Source organism: Corvus hawaiiensis, chromosome 15 (assembly GCF_020740725.1).
Source record: "Corvus hawaiiensis isolate bCorHaw1 chromosome 15, bCorHaw1.pri.cur, whole genome shotgun sequence".
Lineage (NCBI taxonomy): Eukaryota > Metazoa > Chordata > Aves > Passeriformes > Corvidae > Corvus > Corvus hawaiiensis.
In genome coordinates, this window is record NC_063227.1 from 14645296 (window position 1) to 14671543 (window position 26248).

Genomic DNA, 26248 nt, shown 5'->3' on the forward strand with positions numbered 1-26248 from the left:
AATTGGTGTTGTGCATGTTTAACTTGTTTTGCCTTCCAGTCAATTACTGGAAACTTCCCTTCCACTCATGTCCAACCGTGCATTCTTCTCCCCATTATACCTTCAGCTACGTGGGTTCCCTCAACATATATATTCAAATTTATATTGCTAGACAGTTTTGCCTCTGATTACAAACACAACTGCTTTTAAATGTGTCAAGTAGCCTGTTGCAGTCTGAATGTGTGTATGCATGTATAAACTAGAGGAATTCCTGGATAAATGTATAATAATTAGGAAGGAACCTTTAACTGAGCCAGAGAAGATGGCAGATGTGCATTTACAGGCTCTGATGCAGCAAAGTGCTTAAACACCTGTTTTACTTAAGAACACAGGCAGCCCAATTGTCATTAATGGGACTATTCACGCTTAAAAATAAGCACATAGATTGAAGAGTTGGATTGGAGCCAGGAATATTAACAGACAGCAGCCACGGTATTTATGAATTGTCTTTCTCTTAGGCAGTAAGTTCATAAACCAGTATCTCTAACAGTGGGACTGCTTCTGCTTTGTGCAGCCACAGAAATGGAAGGAAGAGGAAGGATGGAATAGTTCTACAGAAAGGAATTAAAAGCCACTGAATTAGAATCTTCTGCCAGACACCAAATACTTCAAAGACTGAAGACCCCACTTGAAAGTTAGGGATTTGGATCGGGCTGACCACTTGATGTAGTAACTCGAACACAGACCAGGCATACCAAGGTCTGAAGTGTCCCTTCTATTAGCTGTACTTGTATGGTGTCAAATTAAAACACCCCATGCCCAACTTTCATGTTTTATGTGGATCTATCCCAAGGCTTCTAGCTGCAGAGGAAAGAAACCTCAGTTTGGTCAGAGTGGAACTTTGGTGGGTGTTTTTTTGCTTTTCACCCAATGAAAAGTGCCTTTCTGACATGGTATTTTTCAAAAAGCTGTAAGGCTTGTGTGTGTTTATGTCCTTATCTCTCTTTGGGCTAATGCTGCATCTTCAGACCCACTTCTACCTACTGCTCAGTACAAATTCCTTTGGCTGTCTTGCAAGCAAAGAAAGTGATGCTGATGAATAAAACAAAAGAATTTGCTGACTCTTCTGTCTAAAATCACATCAAGTACTAATGGAAATGCTGGGTCTACTTTGTTGGAAAGCAACTCAACACAGAATCTCCACTCTGTGAATCACCCATTCCCATTGATAATGAAAAGAAATGCCTTTCCTTACATCCTAATAAATCTGAAGAACGTTATGCAAATTGAAAAATGAACCTTGTCAGAATGATGTCAGGTAGCACCTTTCACTCTGGAGAACTATTTGTAAGCACAGGGAAACATCGAGAAAGTAGTAATAAATTGCTCTGGTGCACTGTTCTGGCAGCCGTTAATAAATCAATGTGAAGGGGAGTTCTGAAGGGCAAAATGTTGCTGTCGGTAGGTGTCCAATTTAATTTTGCTCAAAATTAATATTTCGGATATGATAAGTGAGCTGGCAGGAACAGATTTCATGATTAATTCTATGGAGTCAAAAATGCTTTGATGGCACTTTAATAGCAGCTTCACTGATAAAAAAGTCCCTTCAACTAGCTGGCGTGCTTCAGTTCCCAAATTATATTATTAAACCTCTTTTGTTGGTTTGTAAATAATGAAATGTTGCATATTAAAAGGTGAAGTTTATATTGCTTCTAGTTCTACCTGTGTAAAGTGATGGGGACTTGACTTGGATGTATAGTGGTTTAAACAAAATTAGGTAAAGGTCAACCCTTTTGAGAAAACAACCATAAGTTGTTTTGTTAGGTACCTAATTCTCTTGACCCTGCCAAGACCTTGATTTTGTGCTGGAATGAACTAGAGAAATGTTTGAAGGTTCATTAGTATCTACTTAGGGTGGACTTGGTAGCTTTTAGATGTAGAATGATGTTAATAACAAATACGCATTTTGTTTCATAGTGAAGACCTTTCATCTCTGCATCTCAGGGACCTTTGCAAATGCTAATCAGTGAAGATTTTCTGTACCCTTGTCAAATTTCTTACCTAACATTTTACCATCTTTAATGGAGTTGTCCTTTGTATTGGACGTTTGCTGATATGCCAGCTTCTGGAGGAGATTCTTCTATTATCATTTTACTGATAGAAAAACTGAGTTACAAAAGGGCAAGTTCACATCTAAGTTAAATGCCTCCTTGAATCTGTAACAATTTTACAACCTTCTGCTGATAATTTTTCCTGTAAACCACAGACTTCTTAAATCTTGAGACAGGTGTGGTTCTAGAAATTTGTAAAAGCAAATAGGTACAAGTAGAGTGTTTGGATGTACATATGCATATTAAAAATGAGAAGATGCATTTATGCAATACAGATGAAAAATCATGCGGATGCATAAAACGTATAAGAAAACTGATTAACTTTAGCAATGTAAATTACCCTTATGTTTATGCATTTCTTCAATTTAGAATATTCATTAAAAGCCATAGAAATAAGACATGTTGCTAGTTGTTTCCAAGAAGGTAGCACTCAACCTGATTAACTTGTATTTTGAGCATAGTGTATATATATTGAATTTGTGTAGAATTTATGGTTTGTGTCCTTTGCAGCAAAGCGTACACAGGATGAGTGAATGAAAGCTTATGTCAATTTTGTCCTGAAAGGAACTATTTGGGTGGAGTTTCACCAGCTCATCTATCCCCATTTTCCTCTGTTTATGTTAGAAGCTGGATTATGCCAGGTTCAACATCGTGGCAGTAAAGTCAGCAAACACCAGTGGCAAAATCATCTCACTGGCCGAAGCAATGTGTGGGGCAGAGGTGTGCTCTGAACTGCGCCCAGTGTGCCTCAAACGTGGGTGACAGCCCAGGGCGTCCCCTAAATACTCTTGGTGACATCTGGGCTTGCCAGCAGGATGTTTCCTGCAGTGGGAGCATTTCCTCCCTTGTGCACACCCACAGGGACATTGCTGCTTGGAGCTCTGGTCACTCTCTGGATCCTGGCTTTGGTTCAGAGGACCTCAGCCCAGCTTTGCCAGAGGCTCACCAGTCTGGCTGTTCTGCTGTGCAAATACACTGTTGCTCCTGCAGAAAGCCATTAGGAATAAACAGTGTAAACTCAGCATTGTTTGACATCCAAACTCCAGCTGTCAGTCATGGGAGAAGCATCATTAATTTCTGAGGGGCTTTCTTATATATCTGAAAGAGTAAATGAAAAGGTGAAAATGAAAAATAAATTCTCTTATATAAATGGGGCACTTGGATTATAAACTAGCCATAATGTTCTGTTTCTGTGGCAACACAGAGGGACTGAAGGCTCTTACAGTAGTAGTTCTCTGACTCACTCCTTGAAATTAATGCAGTCTTTTAATTTGAGGCTGTTGGCTTGGCAAAAGAACTTCAGAAGCAGCACTTTGATGTCTTTTTGTAGCTGAGGAAAAGCCTTTAATTAGGTCACCTAAACTTCATTTTCTTTTAAACTGTTCACTTTCACAATTCCTTTTTCCTTTCCTTCCTTTGATGTTTCAAAAGATATGCCAGTGATATTTAAGTTTATTTATTATGCACTGACATTAAACCTTTGCTATTAACATTTACTTATATGCTTGAAAATTGATTAATTAATTAAGTGTAGAGGGAGAGTTATTCATTCATGTGTCATTTAACATTCTACATGCTTGTTGTATACATATGTTGTACTCTGTAGGAGTAACAACTGTAGTGGATGTAAAAGGATGTTACGTCTCACAGCACAACGGCCTTCGTGGTCTTCATTTCACATATAGGATGAAAATTAATTTTGACTAAGCCACTAAGAATGGATGAACTTTTGAGCTGAACTGCAAAGTCAGACACAGACAGATCAGACTAAATTGTGGGAAAATATTGTGTGAAGAATTCTGTAGAAGCTACTACTGGAGTATGTTATTGCATTATCTAACAGTTCTTTCTGTATATTGTTTGGGAGGTTCAGAGAAGGAAGATTTTGTTGGCGTGCATGTTCAAACAGGCACGATTTTGATCTGAGAGCTTACACAATTATTCTCATGCAAAGGGGGAGTAGAAGCAGTACCAAATGACCTGTCATGCAGTTAAAAGGATGGAATTCAGCCTGAGCAGTGGTACAGACCATTACCCACGCTCTGTTAATGTTCTGTATTAGCAGCCCCATACTGAGCACAGTGCTGGTTGTGGCTGGATCCTCACAGAGACAGATCCAGCTCTGGTAAATGGTGATGAATTTTTGTAATGCCAGTCTGCGAGCCATCTGATGAATGAATGAAATTAATTTGCATGAAACGTTGGGTGTCTTTTGCGCTCAATCTGAGGGTCTTGGAGCTGAAGAAATGGCTCCTTTTGGGGGTCGTTGCTTTTATGGACAATTCTTCCATCAAACCAGCAACTGGTGGTGTTTTTCAGCAGCTGGTGCAGCAAACCAGCTTCTCTTTTGAGGCTTTAACGTATCCACCTGTGTCTCACCTTGCAAAGGAGCGTAGGGACATGTGGTACCTCCTCTAGTACAGTAAAATAAATCAATTGCTATAATAAAATGATTAGGAGGAAAAAAATAGACAAGGTTGGGAGCAATAAACCAATAGTTTCTATGAATATGGTGCTGTACTGAGAAAAAAGTAGTAAATTGTCATTCTCTCAACATTTTTAGATCTGTCCTTACTTTAAGATCTTTTTGTTTGGTTTTTTTTCCTGTTTTTTGAGGCAAATCCCAATTTAAAACACAAATAAGTTGTATATATAAGATCAGAATACATAAATGTGTTCCTTTTATGTTCAGAAATATGTCTGCTTGTCAGTTCACTGTTATGTGGCTGTTGTTTTTTTATCTCCTGATGTGGTGATATATCAGAGCTGGGTAGCTAATAGCAGAGCTCTATTATGCCAAGAACAGGCTTCTTAAGAAAGGGAGCTATTTAAGAAAAGTAACTACGCTTGTGCATTATAGGGTATAGAAAAGAGTTATTAGTCATCTTAATGCCTCTCTTTTTTTTTACCAAAGCACCATTGTTCCCTGCAGAATATTCCCCTTGTTCTCTGTAGCTTTCAGTAATCCAGATGGACAGAAATCCATTGTCACTGCAATGAAACAAAACTGTAACAAAGAACGGGATCACAGCACTGTGTGCTGAGATTTTAGTCAGGTGCATGTGGTGAGCAGGGAAGCATTGAAGGTTTTTGTGTCTGTAGAAGATGCAGAGACACAAAGTGAAGACATCAGAGTGTGATCAGGAGCAAACATTGTTCTTCCAGTAGGTATTTTTTGGCTTTTTTTTTCACAAAGAATAATGGAGGAGCAGTGGAAGGGGGTAGTCAAATATGAGATGAGTGACATATAACAAAGAAGATTTTATGATCTACCCTTAGGGAAACTTTGCCAGAAAAATCTGACACCTGATATATCATCTGGTGCATTCCAGAGGGGAACAAAATGTGTTCTTGGCAGTTTCTGTAAACACCTCAGAGATAAGAGCTGCCTCTGGCTCAGGATGGCATGATGATATTGAGAAAGGAGGGAACACTTGCAGATGCAGGGAAATTAATGTGAATTTGGTACTGAAATGCTAATGGTCTCTTTCAGTGCATCCCAGGCTGAAACTGAAGACACACAGTATGTTACATTTGTTTCTCCTGTTCTCTTATGCTTTGATTAGACTACATAAATAGAATCATATTAATTGTATGTCATCTTACCAATTGAAATTCAAGGCTGCAGCTTGCAGCCTTTTGATTGAGATGCAGAAGAGATTCTGGTAGTACCTTTTTGTAAAAGAATTTACAGTCCCTGTTTTTGCAAAAAGATCTGGTTTTCTCCCCTTTTAAAAATTTTGGCAGTCCAATTTATTGATTTATTTCTATTGCTGAGGGATTTTTTTTTCTACTGATGGGTAATGATTAAAAAAGAACAAATCTCCCACACCAAAAGGGATTCCTAACATTCCTGGTTTTGATAAACTAAGGTCAGGTTCAGTCCTGTACATACTGAAAAATAAATCTATGTAATGGAAATCTTCTTGCAGGTTTAGGATGATTATCATCATTACTTCTTCTGCCGTGAAAGAAAGTGAGTCTGGAACAGACAAAAAGAAGATGGGGAAAAATTATTTTTTGCATTATGTCTTTTCTAACATAGATTTTATGATATTTATTTAGGGGATGGTTTTGGAGATACTGATTAGTGAGTCTTACTGGAGGCAAGAGAAAGAGTCATATCTGTTTGTCAGTCCACACAAAGATATGGGTCATTTCTACAAAGATGTTCTTCCTTGTAAGGTGGTAGCATGAAGCTTCTAAAACTGCTCTGTGCTTGATGGATTTGTACTCTGGATATTGACTGTCGCTTGTAGCATGCTTTTATTTGAAAATTCAGACTAAAGGCTGAACTAAGATTAAACTTGCATATCTGGGCTCCTGCTGACTTTTTGTGGTTTGTGCAGCCCTTCATAGCTGTGCAAAATGACACATCTGTGCTGTGGGGTTTGATCTCCAGGGCACAAACAGGTAAAGCCAGAGCATTTTCAGGCAGCTACACTGGGTTTACACCTGTGCTAGCAAACTGTTGAGAGTTCACAAATGAAAAAGTGTGAAAACCCTTGGGTGTAAGATTCTGCCTAGTCAAGCATGCTAACTCTCTGCTGTCCTGTCACAAAGCTCAAGTGGGTACACTGCTCAAGTGTATGACTCTCTCTCAATCAGATTTAGTAGTAATTATGTACAGGATGTCAGACACTTCACACAGTCTGTGTCTGCACCAACATAAAAGACAGTAGAGAATTTAATTTGTAATCAACATTGATGTTTCTGATTTGTAGAGTGACCTTGAATATAGATTGGCTGCCCTTCCAGAGGCTTTTAGCAGGCTTCCCTCACACTGCTCACTCCCTGATGCTGTGTCTGAGGAGGAGAACTTGTACGTTTGTGGGTGTGGGTTGAGGAGAACCTCAGCTTGCCCTGTCAGTGAGAGCTCACAGCCCAGAACCAGCTGTGTCTTGGGCATCAGGAGCAGCGTGGGCAGCAGGTCAAGGGAGCGGATTCTGCCCCTCCTACTCTGCTCTGGTGAGACCCCATCTGGAGCACCGTGTCCTGTTCTGAGGCCACAGCATAAGGATGGGGAGCTGCTGGAGCAAGTCCAGAGGAGGCCATGAAGATGCTCCAACGGCTGGAGCCAGGCTGGGAAAGCTTGGGATGTTTACCTGGAGAAGGATCTAGGGAGACCTTAGAACCCCTTCCAGTGCCTGAAGGGCCTCCAAGAGAGCTGGAGATGGACTTGGGACAACAGCTTGGAGTGGCAGGACAAAGAAGAATGGCTTCAAACTGACAGAGGGCAGGTTTAGATAGGATATTGGGAAGTACTTCTTCCCTGTGAGGGTAGTGAGGCCCGGGCACAGGTTGCCCAGAGAAGCTGTGGCTGCCCCATCCCTGGAAGTGTTCAAGGCCAGGTTGGACGGGGCTCTGAGCAACCTGGGATAGTGGAACGTGCCCCTTCCTAGGGCAGGGGTTTGGAATGAGATTATCTTTAAGGTCCCTTCCAACCCAAACCATTCTATGTTATGTTACTTTGTGGTAGTCACTGTAAGGCTGCGTGAATCGGTAATTTCTGGACTATTTTGATTCCATTCATCATTAGTGAGATTCTGTGAAATAAAGGATCAATAGTACCCTTTAGTTCATACTTGCTTTTCTTATTCCTGATAAGCTTGGACACTTGGGACCTTGTAACTAATAAACCATTGACAGCAAAGCGTAAGAGTATCTGCCCAACACAGAGGTTCTCTCATCTTTCATGAAGGATCTGTCATCTAATTGACACCTTTAGTCTGAATTTTCTGAAACCATGTTGCTCTTAATAAATGTTAACTAAGCATTAACCTGTCATTGATTTGTACATGTTAAGGAAAAGCAAAGCCAGCATGCTGAGGAGCACTTTATACTTGCAATTTGTGGTAAAGTGCTCTGATTTTTGAAGAATAAAGCAGCAACACTCAGTGCCATATATCATCAGTGGCAAAACAAGTGGCATAACTGAAGGACAGGCTTCTTTCAGGATAGGATGACTGATGATTCAGTCCACAGGTGGAATATAAGTCCTAGGCTGTTAAGGAATGGCTGATTTTACTGGTGCGCTGTACTCACATAATTACTTAATCTTTTTCTTGATGCTCTTGGAGGTCCTGAATGTCCTGAATATCTGGTGTTTTTGCTTTCTTACCTCTGCCATCTCTCTTCACCTTACCAGTCATTTCTGTTACACAGACGTAGTTCAATGCTCAACAGAAGCAAGGGTAAGGTGTCTCTCAGAAATGTTAACTGGGTTGAAGGTAGTGTGTGTTTCTCTAGAGCAGGGAAGCTTCCAGTGGCAATGGAAATTTTTAGCTTACAATCTATTACCAGTTGTGCTTAGAAAATAGAATTGAGACCAGCCTAATCTAGCCAAATATTGCTACAATAGCTGTGCTGAAACATAGGGTGTTGACAAACTGTGTGGGGCAGCTGTCTGGAAAATGTTTTTTTTGCTCTTTCTTGTTTCAATTTCTTGAGAGGAATAATTTATTCCATTGCAACTCTGTTCACAATAAAGCTTTCATAAACATGACTGAACAATGTTGCAAAATCCTGCTCTTAGTGTTATTTTAAAGGGTCAAAAGGTTTTGTTATACCTGTCCTTACTACTCAGTTCTTACAAACTGTAAAACAACTGGGCATGGAGAGGGGAATGAGAAGAGGAGAAAGGGACTCACAGTTGTGCTCTTTCAGCACCAAGTAAATTTATTTTATTTTCTTTTTTGGTTAAAGTGCTGAAGAGGAAGGCAGTTGTGAAGTATGATATTTAAGGGAATATGCCATCTCTGACTACTAGAAGTATCTTGTTTTTCATAAAGATTCATTCCATTATAACCACAAAAGAGAGACTTTTAATTAGACTTTTGAATCCCGTTAGGAAAAACAAATATCAATACTTAACTACTCATATATGACTTGATAGAAAATTGCTAATGTAATTTGATTTTAATAGTGTTAATGACTCTAATTTCTTATTAATAAGAATTAAATCTAATGCAAGATTATATGAAAAATTGTTACTGCCTGCTTTCCTACCCTTAAATGTAAAGCAGTTGTATTTACTTGAGGTCAGTTTTTCTCTTGTCCTTTGAAGTCAGATGGTGCTGTGGTATAGGCCTAACTGGCCTGTGACAGGAGGATTTTCAAGTGGATCTAACAGGTAGAATGTTTTAAGTGTAGTTAGAGGGTTTGGTATTCTTAGAAGTATTGCAGCAAGCACTGAGATGCTGTAAAAGAGAACAAAAAAACTTCCCTTAAACTCAAGATTTACAGGTAATCTGCACTAACCAGTCAGTGTAGTTACACTAATAAGTTGCTGTGGAAAGGTTTTTCTTTAAAAATCATGCCAAAAATTGGCCAGTGGAAGAAAGTGTTCTGATTACCATCTGGTAATCACGATGCAATTTAAAAGAGAGGTTTGCACACCTCTGCTGCTGTCTAGACTTCACAAGTGACCGTGTTGAAAATATTAATCATCTCTATCAGGTGACACATCAAAATGCTTTCTGAAAAGGGCCCCAGGCTTTGGCCTTTCAAAATCCAAATCTGGACTGTTGGAACATGAGCATAAAAATTGCAAACAAGTTGTATGACTCTTGCAGCAGACTAAGGAGTAAACTATATTCCAGTGCTAGAAGAGAAGATTAATAAAAATCATAGATATTTGTATGAGTACTGAAACATGAGTAGTATAACCACAAATTAAACGTCATTAGGATGTTTAAAAATCAGGGTTCTAGATAGCTTAAAGCACAGTTTAATGTTCATTGTGGTTCTGGAGAGAAAGACATGTAGAATAACACCCCTGTAATTCCCATTTTATTTGTACAGACACAAATGCAAGAGGCAGAAATTAGTCATGAGAATTTTATACCCGTGTCCTCAATTTATATCCAAATCCAGGCTTTACATGTCACTGTCAAGGCAAAATTGCATGAATCTTAAACCAAAAGCCAAACACTCTGCAAAAGAAACGCTGATAACTGTGCTCGTATTTCTTTCCAACCTAATATATCTCTACTTTCAGAGCCTGCCATTACTTTCGCTGTATTTTCTTTGTGACAGAACATTGCATTCAGGCCCTTAGGCTGCCTTTCATCTTGGCATTCAATAATAATGGACAGAGTGTAAAGATCTGTAATCAAAAGGTAAACACTGCAGCATTGTGTACAAATAACTCTTGAGATATTTATCCTGAAAGACATCCAGGTTAACATTCTAGCTGAGGACACCAGGGAAAACCTTCCTGGTGGTGAGTGAATTCCTTTTTTTTGTTTGTTTTTGTTCTGTCTGGTGTTCAGCTGTTTCCCAAGCACACCAAGCTGTGTGCGCTTGCAGCACAGAGCTGCTGCAGCAGTGAGGCCATTTTAACGTGACAGCTCTGAAATTCACCTACTCCCATTTTCTTCTTGTTCTTGTCCTGATGCCCCTTTAAGCAGCAGGTGCTGGAGGGTTCTACAACCTTGTCTAAACATAAAGGTTGTACCACTTTAGCAGTACTGGTGTCACTTAATCGCTTCTGTCCTCACAGACCTGGCAGCAGATGTAGTTAACCTGGTGTACACACGCTTCAATTCCATGACCTGTTTCTGTTTGCCAAAAGGACTAAGCCCTATGGTATAAGGTGCTTTCTAGAGGCCTATTTGTCACTGTGACCTGTGTCATTTTAGGAATTACACCCTAACTTGGTTACAGTATGAGTGGGCAAGCAGAGGAGACAGCTGTCTAAGGAGCCAACACAAATTAAAGTAGATTAAGGGTCGTGAAAAGCAAGAGACAGCACTAATTTCTTTGGTTTTGCAGAACTATAAAAACTCTGTATCAAGTGCTGTGGTTTAAAGGCCATCTGAGGAGACAGATCCACTGGACTCCCTGCTGCGAGCCCTGCTGACAAGCTCCAGGGATGCTTTGGGTCTCACCTGTGCAGAAGACAGCCTGCTCTATTGCTTTGGAGAGTGCCTTGTGTGTAGGAAGGTGCCATAGGGATGAGCTTCAGCCTTCCAGCAAGTCTCTTAATCAGGCACATTCCTTGGATACCTCCACTTCTTTATCAAAAAATTTGCTTCATGGCCATCTGTCACTCTGACAACATCTGTGACATTACCCTCTTGTTCATCATGTGAACTTCTGCAGGGACTCTCACAGCACCACCACTCAGAGAGGCCAGTGAGGAGCAGAAGTAGAAGCAGCTGCTGTGTAGTCTGGGTGTCTGTGGGCCTCTGATCCCAGTTTGACTTTTGAGCCTTTAAAGAGACTTGCAGGAACACATAACTCCCATAAGGCTAACTTCCTTATATTTTAATATGTGCTAGACCCCTAGAATCCAAGCAAGTGGTTTAAAATTCTTAGGTAAGTTACATATGAGCCCAGATTTTATAAAGTTTCTTTCTTCTCTGCTGCCCTTAGATATTGCTGAAACAAAGTCATATATAGAAGATTGTGCCTCTTACTACAGAATATAGTAATTGTTTACCTTATTATTCACTTGAACTTGGATCAGATGCAAAATGAGAGAGTAAAGAAAGTGAGAATTTAAGTCTTCTGTTCCAGTCTTTTAATTTTGCTTCTATGTTTCTTCAGCCCTTATGTGCATGATAAAGTGAGTGCTCTGTACAAAAGGTACTTAGGCCTTGGACAAAACACCAGGCTAACTCAAGACAAATGGAGTTGTCCCAGCTACGAATTCAGGATACAATTCCTAAAAGTGATTCAACTTGGCCCCAACAGTAGCATGTAGAGCCCTGGATCTCAATGCCCAGTGCTCTCTAACGTCTGCTTCCATACACAGCCTGTTTCTTCAGCTTTCCAGTGCACTGACTGATCTCTTGTACACAGCTGCTACCAGGCAGCTTCCTGCAAGTATTTCAAGATTTAGCTGATGCATTTTGTGTCTGTATTAATGTCTGTTGTGGTTTAATCCCAGCTGGCAGCTAAACACCACGTAGCCACTTGCTCAGTCCCCACCTTCCCTCCTCTGGGGAGGAGAATAAAAAATCAAAGACAGAGAAGCAGGTGATGTACAATGCATTTGCTCACCACCCATTGATGGATGTTCAGCCCATCCCTGAGCAGTGATCACCAGTTCCCAGATAACTCCCCCAGTTTATATACAGGACATGACGTTCTATGGTGTGGAATATCCCTCTTGCCTTATCTTCAGGTCAGCTGTCCTGGCTCTGCTCCCTCCCACCTTGTTCACCTGTGCTGACAGGGCATGGAACCTGAAAAATCCCTGAGTGTGAGCACTACTTAGCAAAGAACAAAACATCTCTGTATTATCAACATATTTTCACACTAAATTCAAAGCACAGCACTATACCTGGTACTAAAAGAAAATTAACTCAATCCCAGTCGAAACCAGGATATGACCCTGGAGGAAGCAGGCTGGACAGGGTGGAGTTTTGATGGAGGTGGTAATGGGTCCCACCCTGGCTCTGTTCTCCCCTAGTGCTTGGCAGCTCAGCCTTCTTGTATGTGATGTGCTTATGATGAGGGGAGAGCAGGATAAATGCCCTGAGCAAGGTGGAAGCAGGGAGAGAATTGTGGTGTTCCCAGGGCTGCTCAGGAAGCGGGGTGAGAGCACTGACATGCCATTAGCCTCTCAGGATTGTGTCTGGGCCATCAAATCTTATTTATCACTGTTACAGCTTTCCTTTCAAGGTTTCCTTGGCTTCCTGTATCTCCTGTTTTGTTTTCTGATAAAGAACTGAAATACCATGGAGACAAACTCCTTATAAACACCAAGCAGACAGGTAGGTCAGCCAGTTTTCAGCACATTATTTTACATGACATATTGAGTGGGAGCATGGTGAAGGCTGGCAAAACATCCAGTTATACTGAAACCAATCAATTGTCTCATGCAGTGGATACAGATGATTCTGTTCATAATAAAAGAAGAATAAGCTGAGAAACCAGAAGTTACATACTGTGTGATGCATCTCTGTGTTACAATTTGAAAAATCAGATAGATAATTTAATTATGTTCTCTCTTTGTCTGTAGTATTTTGAACAGCAGCAACTTCAATCTGCCTTCCCATACTACATTTATCCCTCTTAGTCAGAGATTACTAAGTCATCATTAATTGCATCAAAGTTAACAGGTCTACTTACAAATTAAAAACAATACTCACTAAGAGCAAGTCTGGTGAGTCACATTTGTATTTTTATCCTGAGGTATAAAATTAAAGAAAAAAAAAGGAAAAATATTTAATTCTCATGGCAACCTGTTGGTGACAGCAAAGTTACATTTAAGTGCAGCATGCATTGAAAAACGAGCAGAAATAAACCAAGCTGAGCCCTGCATATTCTCAGAGAGAGGTGGACTCAACAGATTTTCATTAAATTGCTTAATTATGTTTATATAAAAAGCACCTGGTTTCTTCTAGTTTTAAAGTGACTGTCTGACCCAGCAATGCCTTGACTAAGTAAAGCAGTGACTACAAAGAAAATTGCAGATGGTAGGGTGGGGAGAACCCTTTTGTTTCTTTTAGGAAAGAATAAAAATTCTCACAGAACAAATTAAACCTCATCTTTCAAATGGAGTCACTATGTTGCTCCACTTTGTGGGCAAATGAAAGAATTGTGATCAGGTGTGGGGCATGAAATAGCACTTAAGCTTGATTACATTTAAATCACCTGTTTCTTAAAGCCCAGGTTGGGGGAGGAAGTGTTTTCTCCTATTGTGCCTCACACCTGAGGAGATACAGGACCCTAAGTTCTGGGTGGGCATCTAGAACAGGAGAATTCAGGTAAAGTTATTTATTTACCTAGGGCATATGTTGTAGCAAATTGTCTAAATATAGGTCCAGTCAATTGGTAAATAACGTAGTAGGGTTAGAGATGTATCATGTATTTACTGAAGTTGAAAAAGAGATCAAGGTCTCTTTAAAACTACTCTGGGGGAGAAATTTGCCCTCTGCCCCATTGAGTTCACTGGTGTTTAGAGAACTAAAGTTGTTCATATGAGGGTTTGTTGAGGCCTGAGATGTTGCCAACAATCAAACACTGAACAAATATAGTTGCTTTGGCAAGCCTGGCTTTATGACTGAGTATTGAACTATTTATAAATTCTTTAATAAAACTCTTTTCCCCCCTCTTTACCCTCTGCCACTGGCAAGAATAGACTGTTTTGTACAGACCCGCTGTATCTAAGCAGGATGCTGGGAGCTGAAACACAGCCACAAAAAGGTTTATGCAAAATTTACTGTGAATGGAAAACATCAAATTTCATAAAGCAGCAGCTGAGTCATAGTAGTTGACTGTAGCTTGGATTCTTCCTACCTTTCTGCAGATAAGTGGATTGCAGTGCATGTCTTTGGAGGTAAGTGTCATGAAGGAAGATGGAAGAAAATAAGTAAAGAAACAGACTTGGTTTGAGATTTTTTGGGTTTTTTTAAAATTTTCTGTATGTGTGTAAAGATACAATAGTGTCAGTGGTAAAAATTAAGTGATGTGTACCTTTCATTTTGTCTGATCAGCCATAACTCTAGATTTTCATACAGATTTCCTGGAGATGAATCATCAAGTCTGCTTAAAATACGAGAAAGCCACGTTTAGTTAAACTGCAAGCTTCCCCTAATGAAATAATCTGCCAAAATCTGGGCTGTTGTCCACAAAATGAAGAGAGGCTGAAAAACAAAGCATGCTGATTGCTAGGAAAGACCTATTTTTGCTGTCAATCAGGGCTTTTTATTTCAAGCTGGACAAAAATTTGGACATAATTTTGTAAGCCTGTTACAAGTCTATGGCATTTCAGGAAATACAGGAATTGTGTATTCAGGGGGGAAAAAAGCTTCACCCCAGATTTTGTGCTCTTTCATCTTCTTTGTGCCAGTTTGAGCAGATTCAGTGATGTGTTTCTCATTCATGCGGAAATAGTATTTTCCTCCATGTTCTCACTCTACTGGAACATTTTGTACTGACAAATCTACAGAAATGATTTTAAGAAATCAGAATATCTCTGCATAACCACATAAGCCATATTATCACTCCCTGTCTCAGGGAAAAATCAGGGTGAAATGCTTCAGTTTTTCTCTAAGGATGGGAGTTTCTGAAACCTTTAAGTGGGAAACCTGAGATACCAGGTTTGCCAAGCACTTTTTATGTAATAAGCTTTTTCTCAGAATTCTCAAGTGCTGAGGATGGCTTATTATAATTAACAACCTTTTTAAAGGGTGCAAAGACTTTTCCTGTTTCCTAACTCTGACTTGCACTGTTGGTGTCTTCCTCATGTCCCCTTCCCTCCTCCATCAGATGAACTGTTCTGCTAAAAGGCCAGTTTAGTCATCATAAAGGGATTTTCGTAGTCATGATGAGGTAAAGCAGAGTGTGAAGATGTAGGAGTTTGTATTTAATGGGGAACTTTAAAGGAGGATTGATTGCTGAGCACATAGTTCAGACAGGCATGCATATGTAGAAAGAAAACACACATATGCATATGTATGGCTTTGTCAAAGTGATACTAATTGATGGAGAGAGTGTAGATGTTAAACAGACATCCCCTTGGAGGGCTCACTGGAATAGGGATTACCAACAAATCCAGCTGCCCATCTGCAGTGCCATTACACTGCCCCTCATCATGTCCTGTTGATGTGACACTGCACTACCCTGCTAAATGCAACAGAATCTATGCTATTGCATTGGGAAGAGGGGAAATAAACTTCAGCTGTCTCTCAGTCTGGATGGCAAGTCTCTTATCAGCTCTTGCAGTGTTTGAAGTGGGTTGAGAGGGTAAGTGTCCATGGTTCACTAGTTCAGCATGTCTGTGCTGATAATGCAAACTAATGTGTGGTTAAAGCTCCTAGCAAGTTATTTCTCTCTGCATTGGAGCACTGTACAGGGAACTGGAGGTACATAGATAGATATGGGCTATAGGCACAAGAAGAATTATCAAGTCAATCTAAATAAAGACAATATTCATACAAGTTGATTCCTCTTGGCAGATTCTGGCAATGGGGAAATTGCAGATAAATGCAGATAAATGTTCTTATTATTGCATTCACTGGCAGGTAAAATAGACCATTTTGCCTAATTCTTAAATTTACAGCTATACCCCTTGATTTTGGGTCCCTGCTTCTGTAATCTAAATGATTTGGCCAGGGCTGGTGTGGCTGCTGGGGAGATTGAGGTCAAAGGAAACGCAGAAGCAGGAAAGCCTCCACTCCTGAGTCCCACTCTGTCAGCCAACAAGGGGAAGCGGGAGCTCTGCAACTTAAGTGGTAGACATGTGTTTGGCTGCTAGTCCTTCATAGCTGATAAAGAGGAAAGCAAAGCTGTAAGCAACTCTGAGAGAAGGTAGTGGAGTTTTTTTTGCCTTTTGAAATGGGAGCAATAAATGTGATTGTTTTGCTCGAGACAGCTGGCATATGAACAGGACTCTTGTTCCTCATTCAGTGCTATCCTGGAGACTAGAAATTAATTTTGGAATTATGTATAAAATTAACCCTTGTGTGTACCTGTTAGAAAGGCTCTATGAGTTACAGAAGCACAGTGGAGCTGAACATTCAGTGCAGGACATTAACCCTTGAATGGGTAAGGAATCATGTGGATGAGGCTGTGCTCTGGGCTCCTGCTGAAGGCTCCTGTTAGGGAGGAGTCTGGGTGGGACATGAGGGAGAGGTAAGCAAAGGTAACCTGGAGGTAATTTTATTCTTCATTTGTATTTGCAGAATGTGAATCTAAGCTTGCGTGTGCTGCCAGCTGGGTGCAGCCTGGGCTATGTTTCTGTCATTGATTTATCTCAGCAGAAGTTTCTGTTTCTCCAGGTGCGTATTGATATTTGAAGATGTTGTGATAGTCACTGTGTGAGGATGATACCGCAAGTTGTTTTCTTAGTGAGAGAACCTGGAGAAGATCTTTGGATCTGAGCAGAGCATGATTCTTCTGTGTCCTGTAATAATAGCTCTAGTTACTTTGTTTTTGCAGGACCTCAAATCCAAGAGATTAGGCAAGAGGAGTGTAGGAGTTAATTTATAGTTTGTTCTGATCTAATTTGTTTCCTCTATCTTTAATGTATTTTATTGTGATCCAGATAATGTAAAGATTGACTTGGAAATGTCCCATTGAGTGATCTGGTAAGGAGAAAACAGCACACGAAAATGTTTTGTAAAGCAGAAAAACAGGCTTGGTTCTGCTCTAGCATCTGCCAAATGAAGTAACTGAAACTCCTGTTTATTACACAGCATAAAAGAAATGGAATAATACTGTTAAGAGTGTTATCTTTGGAAAATGACTGCACCTCACTGAAGCATGACTATAATGATGGGGAATTATGCTGCTAAACCACACCAGTTTTGTGGCACAGTCACTAAAACATATACTCTGTGGTGTTCTTTGTGAAGGCTTTATTGCAGATACTCTTGTATTAACATATTGTCATGAGGCCAAAATTGGCATTGTCTTTGTCTGGAGCATTCTGGAGGGAAACCACACTTTGTCCTGCCCTTTATCTAGGGCTTATAAATGAAAAAGCACTTAGTAGGATTTGTAGTCCTCATTAAATGATTGTGATACTGGATTTATCTTGTCCTATGGGTAAATGCTGCTTGTCCTCTCCTTTCTTTTGCAGAGTGGTTCAGATGAAGCACTCTCAGGACACAGCAAATGCTAATGGCGGTAGGATTATATTTTGGAGGAAACGAGACAAGATTGTTGTTATAACTGCTGCTTGTCATAATAACTAGCTGAGTACTGTGGGTATGACTGTGGCTGTTGGCCATTTCTTTATATTTTCTGACACAGAATCTTACCAAGGACCAGCTATTCACTGTTGAAATTAAAGACTCTTTGATAGTGTTCTGATAAATGTCATTTTAATGGCAGCAATCTGTTGCTGCCTGTAGCACCAGCCCACTTCTGAAGTGTCTTCTGTCTTCTAATCTCTAGTGCTGCATGCCAGGTGATACAGTAAAGATGTATCAGCTTCCCACAAATTGAGAACTCCATTCATATTTGCATATCATTACTTTTTCTGGGGGAACGTTCTTAAGTCATGCCCTCAATTTAACCACTCACTGCATCACCTTTGAGGAAAGGGCCTCATTTAACTGCTGGAAAATAAATGACAGTGCATGTACTTAGCTGTGAATTGTTAGGGTGGTGGTTTCTGTGCTCCATGGCTTTAAACATGCTAACAGGGGTGGAGGGAATGCAGCCTGGAGCCCTAGCAGCCATTCCACTGGCAGCTCAGCATCCTGCTGCAAAATGACAAGCATGCTCACTGCTCTTTCATGGAGAGTAAATGTTTTGGCCATTTTATTCCACTCATGAAAAATAAAGAGTGATTGCAAAAATATGGTTTCCCTATGCACACATAGCAAGGGAGGGTTCTTTGTTTAGTACCTGCTTTGCTGTAGGAAAACTTGTCTGATTGCAGGGGCTGTTATGTGGGGCAGCTTGCTCGATAAAGTTTTTGGGATGATGATGTGGAAGCTAAAGTGGTATGATGCTAGTAGGGAACGACTTGTGGGAAGATTTCATGGTTCCGCTGCTGCTCTGACATTTTCACAAATCGCTCCTGTACCAGCACAGGCCAAAGAAAGCAATGCCTGATGCTCCCATCTGCTGGACCCTAGGGGGTAGGAGTTGCAAGGTCATCTTGGAAAATGAGCTATTTTTTGCCTTAATTTTTCAAAAGTAAATGTAACCTTCTCTCCATTCTCCTACACTTTCCATTTATTTTCTGTGTTTAAAAATGAACCTCTTTCCCTGCATCAGTATATTCTGTCACCTTCAGCACTTGGGGGACAAAATGTAAATTTTGTTCCTTCAGAATTATCATATAGTCATGATAAATACAACTTATTTTAAGAGTAGTGAGAGCAGGAGTGGGGAAGTGTGTTACATATTTTAAAAGGCAGTTCACCCACCCCTACCTGAGAAGTAATAGGCAAGTTCTTTGGGAATGCTTCCTTTCCCTCCTGCTCTGTAGTCTTCAGACAGGCAATACAAGACATTGGTGATAGTTATGAATAGGTTTTCCTGCATCTTCCCATTTCCTTTTATTCCTCTTTAGCCACTTGCCTTGCACATGCTGATCTCTGTTACTGTCTTAACACTCTTCCCTTTTGCACTGATCTGTTTCTTATTCCATTTTCCTTTCACCTTTTCCTCCAGGCCTCCTTCCAGTCTTGCTTTCTGCTCCTTTCTCCTTAAACGTGAAGGCACACTAGGGCAAACTGCAGACATAGAGGAGCTTGCAGGGAATTCAGACTGACACCTTCCTCAGAGACATATCAGTAGTGCCAGTTCTCTGATTTTTCCATCTTGTTCTTTTTCCATGCTGGACATGAGCTATAGCCAATGGAAAAGCACATTAAGATATGATTTTCTGGCTTCATGTCACTTCATCTATCCCACATCTTCAAAGAATTTTGTCTCTCACCTGTTTGCAAAGGGCTTCACTAACTCAGAAACTACTGGTGAACGGTGAAGCCTTCAGCCATTTCTTTTGCAACCTACAGAGACTTGAAGCATCCTAAAGTTCCTCTGGAGGAGTATTTTCACTTGGTTGATTGTTAGCCCTAGGGATGAACAGTAGCATGAATGACAGAAAATTGTGTTGTTTTCAGTGCCAGCAGTGCAGTTCTCCCCATCTCTTTCCCACAATCATAGCACACAGTCCAGGAAAATCTACTCACTTTTGGCAAGTTCTGCATCCCTGTGGGCTTGTGGGGAGAAGAGGGTGTGTTGTGCTGGCAGGACCAGCATTTCAGGTAAACCTCTGTAAGGGCAAGGCACTACTAATTTCAGTGTGTGTTACAAATGTCTCTCTGCATCTAATGACTATTTTATGTATTCTGACCTTTATTTCATGGCCTTTATCACTATGATATCTTAGTGCTGAAAGAAGATTTTGGCTTTGTAAGCTTTAGATATTGATTTTTTCCTGTAACTGCCTCCTCTGATTCGAGGAAAAAGAGAAATATGTAATTTTAACTAGTGCAACTCATATCACAGCCAGATTCAATATGAATGTACTAGATATGCATACATCAAATATTGCCTTTTAATACCCTTATCAGCGCTTTTAATGCGCTGCTTTGTTCTGTTGTGGAAGCTCAATATGAGGGGATTTTTTAAAAACTCTTTTTTTTAAATAAGATGTTAAATGGCATTTCATGTTGATTCTTAGCACTTAAATAGGTGTCTGCTATCAATAGCAACGTCCCAGAGGCACCCATTGAAACCACACTGCCTACACCATTTCTTTAACTGGAACCGTGCTCATGCTTCTTATGTGAACGTGATATTAATTAAGTCCTTGGATGTCATATGTGCATCCAGGTCTCTGTAAATAGAAATGTCAGTGCTGCTGGCAGTGAGCTGGGTGTGAGGTCTTTTCTTTGTTGCCCACATTACATTTTGCTGTGTCCTCGGATGGAGATAGTGGAAGTCTTTGTTTCAGTCTGTTCTCCCCAAAAATGATCTGAGTGCTATCCAAGATTTGACAAATTTAAAAAGTATTAATCAACCTTCCTAATAGTTGCTATTCAGCTAATCACACTCAAAATGGCAAATGGTTGTAAAGATGTCAAAGAGATATGCAGAACACCCACTGTTTGAGCTCTTCCCATTCTCATTAAAATAAGCTCTTATGGCCCAGCTAGTGTAATCATGTGATAAAATACTCAAATTAAGAGCATTTAATAAAAAAACATGGTGGGGAGCTTTGTTAAAGATCTCTTTAGTGTATTTTTGCATTCATGTTGAGGACATTAGAAATAATTTAATCACTGCCTGATTATACAAATGTGAGAAATAATGGGATCATTGCCTTATCACACGTGGGCTAATTCAAAGGCTCATTATTTATTTGTCGAGGATTAAGCATCAAATCAATTTGGCTTGATACTTGAAAGCAGGAAATTTAAGATGAAATTTGAAAGGAAGATTAAGAAGTAAGATTAAACCTAACAAGAGCAGAACTATTTTGCTTGCTAGAGTCAAGTCACGCCTGCAAAAAGATCACAGAATAGATGGATAAAGTCAGTCATATATTGTGGAATGACTGGCTTATGGTTTTGGACAGAGTGCTGTTTTCAGTGTCTCCACATTTTTAGTTCTCTTGTGATCCACAGCTAAAGTTAGTTTGAGGTTTCCAAACAAACCTTTTTTGCACTTACTCTTCCTTTAATGAAAATATTTTCCTCTTTATATTGGTCTATAAACTGAATACTATTATACACAATCACTAGAATAAAATCCATTTTTCAGTACTTTTGGTTTTGAGTTTTTTTTATGGTAAAATGGTTGGGGCTGAGTTTCAAAAGCCCAGAGTTCAGTGAGTTGCTCTCCTTTTTCTGTAGCAGTGTGGGTATATGTGTCTATGTGGTGCTTTGTTTTCACTACGGAAATACATTCTTTTGTGTGTAAAAGCAGATTCAGAGAATGGACCTTCCAGAAACTGGATACCAAGTCCGTCTGAAGGGGGAGAATAGGACAAAAGATGAATCCTTTAATGGTGGCTTTGATGGAATTGTATCATTTTCCCCCTAAAGAGGAAAGAATTTCACTTGGGTCAGGAAGATTTTCACAAAGTTAGAGAAGAATGGAGATAGCAGTGTTAATTATGGAGGAGTGATCCTCTGCTGGTGTTTCCTGGTGGATTTTTTGCTGTCTGTGTTTGAGGTCTTGATTGTGAGAGAAAATTGTTTAAAAAAAAAGGCTTGAGGGAGGGGAGACCTTAAATTTTGCAAACCGAGTTCCTTTTCCTCTGAATTATCTAGAAGCTCTCTGGTTTGTCTGTTCACAGATTGGACAGCTTACAAACCTACCTGGTGGTCAGTTTACAGCTCTCCAAGAGGCAGAGAGGTCTCTGCTTCACTTCTGAAGGTTCTCCCCTTTTCAGCAGTTCTGCGGAACTCAGGGTGTCCCTTCCTCGCCAGCACTGCAGGCAGGCACTGTCTGCAGTGTGAGATCAGCTGGGCTGAGCCTCAGCAGTGACCTTTCCCAGAGCCATCCAAGAGCCCTGCCCCTGCTGAGCAGCCACGTATTGGGTTTGCTGCTGTGGCTTCCAGGCTGCAGCATCTTCCTTAGGCCTGAAGGTTTGCCTGGTTGCCATAAGATGAACAGGGATCCGTGAGGGTGTTAAGACCCCTGCATATTTTATGCTTGCTGAATTAATCTCACTTAATATGAGCTGTCAGACAACATTACTGTAATTTATTTACATAACTTGAGGAATTTACTTCACATTAATTTAACCTTGCAGAATGTGTAACGTGTGTTTGTGCTGCTGCCGTCGGTTTCCTGGAGGCAACCCTGCTCAAGTGTTTCTCAGTTTGAGATTGATTTGTCTTCCAGCTGCTAATGTGAAGGGTGAATCTAAACACTGTTGTTAAAAAGATCTGATACTTGGAGCTCTCTTTGTTGTTGCATTTATTGAATTAAATGAACTGCTCTGCCTTGTACTTAATTCAATAAAAAGTATGTTCTAATTATATTATTTTCCTTCTAAAGCAACACCCACAATTCTGACCTTGCTTTTTACAAAGTAAAAATCTATACTTACAAGGAGGAAAACCTATATTTTGTTCAAGAACTTTTTTTGAGTGTATTAAGAGGTTGATTTTTTTTCTCACTTGAGATGGGCACCATGTCCTGCTACTTGTGTTCACAGTTAGACAGACCCCACTTCTGATGCAGTTAGAATGTTCAGGTCATAAGAAAGCAGCAATGGATGGGTGCCTGAACCTGTTGGTTCTTCTCTCTGTTGGCAATGTTGTTATACTGTGTCTCAATTTGAAGGTTTGTTGTCTTTTGATTTAATTAAAAAAAAAAAAAAAGTCAAAACTGATTCTTCTGTAGCTTCCCCCCTTCCCAGTTGTCTGCAAAAACACTCAGTACTGGGGTTTGTGCCAAATCTAAGAGAAAACTCAGATCCTTCTGCTCTCCAGGTTGTTTGTATTTTGACATGATGTATAAGTTCTATAGAATATAAAGTTGGAATTGCTATTGCATTTAAAAGTAATATAAAACACACTTCTATAATTTATTAGGGACAAGCATGGGAAAATTGGCCAGTTGCCATACTGTCTTAGGTGTGGTCTTCTGAGATGTAGGATTTATCTCCTAAAAAAGAAGCTTGATCTGGAGAAACAAAAATGAACTTAATTTTTAAGGAGTGAAGGCAATAGGTGATGGCTTCTGCAGGAAATCTGTTCCTTGTTTCTGCTTTTAGGGGTTGTGAGGGGGAAAGGGACAGGAATATATTCAGGGTGCCCTAGTTACCAAAGGAGTGACCCAAAACAGGACTGATAGAACACCTCCTTTCCACAACAGAAAACCCTGTTGCCTCATTAGGGATTGTGGATATCAAATTGAACTTCTCTGAGGTGCACACTGAGGAGGGAAGGTCCATTTAATGAAACCAAGAGGTGGCTTGAAGCTCAGGCGGCTTCTCATAAGGGAATAATACTCTCACTGCAACAATAAAAATGAGAACTCACATCTGTACAGGTCCCAAATGCCTTTAAAACCTGAAAAAGGGCCCATTTCTGACAACATCTTGGCTCCTCTTGCCTCTGGGCAGGACTCTTTGCTCTCTCCTCCAGATCCCTGTACCTCGGATAGCAAGGAGCTGGCTCTAAGACAAGAAAGCAAACTTTCTTGAAATGGAATAAACAAGAAAGCAGATAAGCTTTTGCATAAATCAGTGTCACTGTGATCAAATTGTGTGCATTCCCATGAAAGAAATCTTTTAATTTTTGTCCCTTTGTTGCATAGGGGAGAGGCCAGTTGCTGCTTACATTTATGGCATGAGCAGAGTGGTTTGTCCAGAAGAACTTTGACTCTGATGTAGAATTAAATGTGACACCTTTTAATGACTCAGCTATGGAGCTAACCTGTTCTTTCAGAATTTTACAGTCAGATTGTTCCTTTGCCACATGAAAAGAGGGCATGGAACTATGTTTGGCCTTGTTGTCTGAGCCACATTGTCTTTTTCTCCATGCCATCCTTTCTTCCTTCCCACTGGTGACAAAGTCCAAGGAGAAGCCCAGGCATTCAGGGCAGGCTGAAGGTTTTGCCTTAAAACCATCTGTTCTGTTTTATGGGGGTGGAGGAGGAAGATTAAGAGGCAGTGTCTCCTTCAAACTGCTGAGTGGCAAGATTTCCTTAGGCCTTTCCCTGCCACTATCACAGCCCCATCTTGGAGGTGCTCCCCTAGGAGAAGACAAAGTATCAAGGTGGAAAAACCATTCCAGAATACAAGTAGGTGTCTTTTCTGGTTGAAAAGAAACGAAAACTCTTTTCTGATTTTGGACCAGCACCTGAATTGTGAGGGAGGAGAATACTTTATTAAAAGGGCAAACAAACCCCAGTGGAGGGGCAGATACGATGCAGTTTCACAGCAGCTCTGTTGACCCCAGGGTCAATGGCACTGCAGCAGTGCTATGTTTGATGACATGCCCCATAAAGCCTAGCACTGGGGAAGAAAATGACATTGCAGGAGAGAGATTTATGTTTGCAATTCCTTAAAGCAATTTTATTGTGTTTTTGGTGAGTTTTACCATATTGGTTTAGTTGCAGCCACTGCAGTTCATGGAAGTTTCCTTTAGTAGCAGAAATATTGCCACAACTTTGTTTCTTGCAAGTCACTTGTCAGGAAAGATTAATGAAGCTTCTGCTCATCAGGATAGCACTAAAATGCTTAGTTATCCAAAGATGCCCTGCACGATAATTTTGAATTTCCTCTTTCTGTTTCATTTCCCTGTCTGTTCAATTCTGCTTTGTAAGTGTCTGAGTTCATTTTCATTATTTCTTTGTCTGTTCCAGTTAAAATCTTGATTTTCTGTATGTCTTCTGCAGTTCTCTAGAGCATTATTTAACACCAGAATGAAAGGGGTGCTTGCCATGTCTGCTGTTCCTTTACCTTCTCCTAACGGCCTAAAACTTTTTAGCTGGATGTGCCCCAGCTCCTCTCCGCACACATCCGTGTGTACTGCATAGCTCTTAGTTAGGGTAAACCCCATCACTTTTCTTTAAGCCTTTCACATATTTATTTCATTTAAAACACATTAGTTACATATGTAACTCATGCTAATGATGTCATGTTGTCTTCATGCAAAATTTGAAGTTCATAATATTCTTTTACTTATTAGAATAGGGAAATCCTCCTTTCAGTACAGTACTCCCTTGTTTGAGTGTAATGGAAGTATAAATTTATTGGCATACAAATGTACTGTGCCATTTATAAGTAGGTATTTTGCAATATTTCCAATTTTAGTTAGAAGGCACTTTTGTCTCTTCTAAGCAAAGGAAAGATGGACTTGAAGTTCTTTACATAGTTCTTGAAATCTAAAAGACTTTCCACAAAAAGAGTTCCTGTGAGAAACCTGTTGTGTTAGGTGCTCGAAGCCTTTACTTGCTGTCAGCTGAAAAATCAACCCAAGGAAGCGAGCAGTTCTAGGAAATAACATGATGTTTCCTGAAATATTATGTAGCTCTCACATCTTATCCCAGTATGTGTAGGATCAGTTTTCCTGCTGCTCCATTCTGCAGTTTTGTGCTGAAATAATCTGGACTTGAATTTTTAAATTTCTTTTCTTGAAGAGCCATATTGACAAGGGGCTGGGATTTAAATAACTATAAGGAAAAAAACCAAGGGGCTTGGTCAGGTTTTGGGCAAAGAAGTATTTTGAAAGGATGTAATTGTTAAAGAGGCCAGCTTTGAGGAAGTTGCCATTTGTAGGTTTTATGCTTTAACTATGCTCTACAACTTTAAAATTCTTTTCCTCATAAAAGTTTTTAGCTTTCATTCAGAACTAGGACATGCAAATCACCAGGGCTGATTAATGAGCAAAATGTGATAGATACAGGCTGAGAATAAAAGTTATGAGTGTTAAGAGAATACAATACCTTTGTTCAAATATTTAAACTGTAGAACTTAAGGACAGGACTTCCTCTACTGGATGTAAAGGAGGCTGGAAAAGGCAACATTTGGGTAAGGACTGGCATGGAGAAACTCTCAGGCTTTTGAGATCTGCCTGGTCGAGACTGACTAAGGGAAGCAAATGTTTCTCCTGTTGAGGGAACAGCGATGGGCCAAGTGTACCAGTAAAGAGGGGCCTGTGGGGTAGGCAGGGTGGCACTGCCCAAGCTTTGTGTTTGCTTTTTAGGCATTAGGGGGCAGGGAAGAGTTTTGTAGCTTCTTCCTGGTTTTGTCATAAGCATTTTTTTTTAAAGTA

General features: G+C 40.1%; 1 long non-coding RNA gene across 1 annotated transcript in view; it reads left to right on the forward strand.

Moving 5' to 3' along the window:
- The first annotated feature begins 5136 nt into the window (after positions 1-5136).
- LOC125333963 overlaps positions 5137-26248 on the forward strand; it is a 55709-nt gene continuing 34597 nt past the window's right edge. Inside the window, exons 1-2 of the long non-coding RNA XR_007207029.1 lie at positions 5137-5254; positions 16730-16825. This is a non-coding gene — a long non-coding RNA (uncharacterized LOC125333963). The remainder of the gene's footprint in view (positions 5255-16729; positions 16826-26248) is intronic.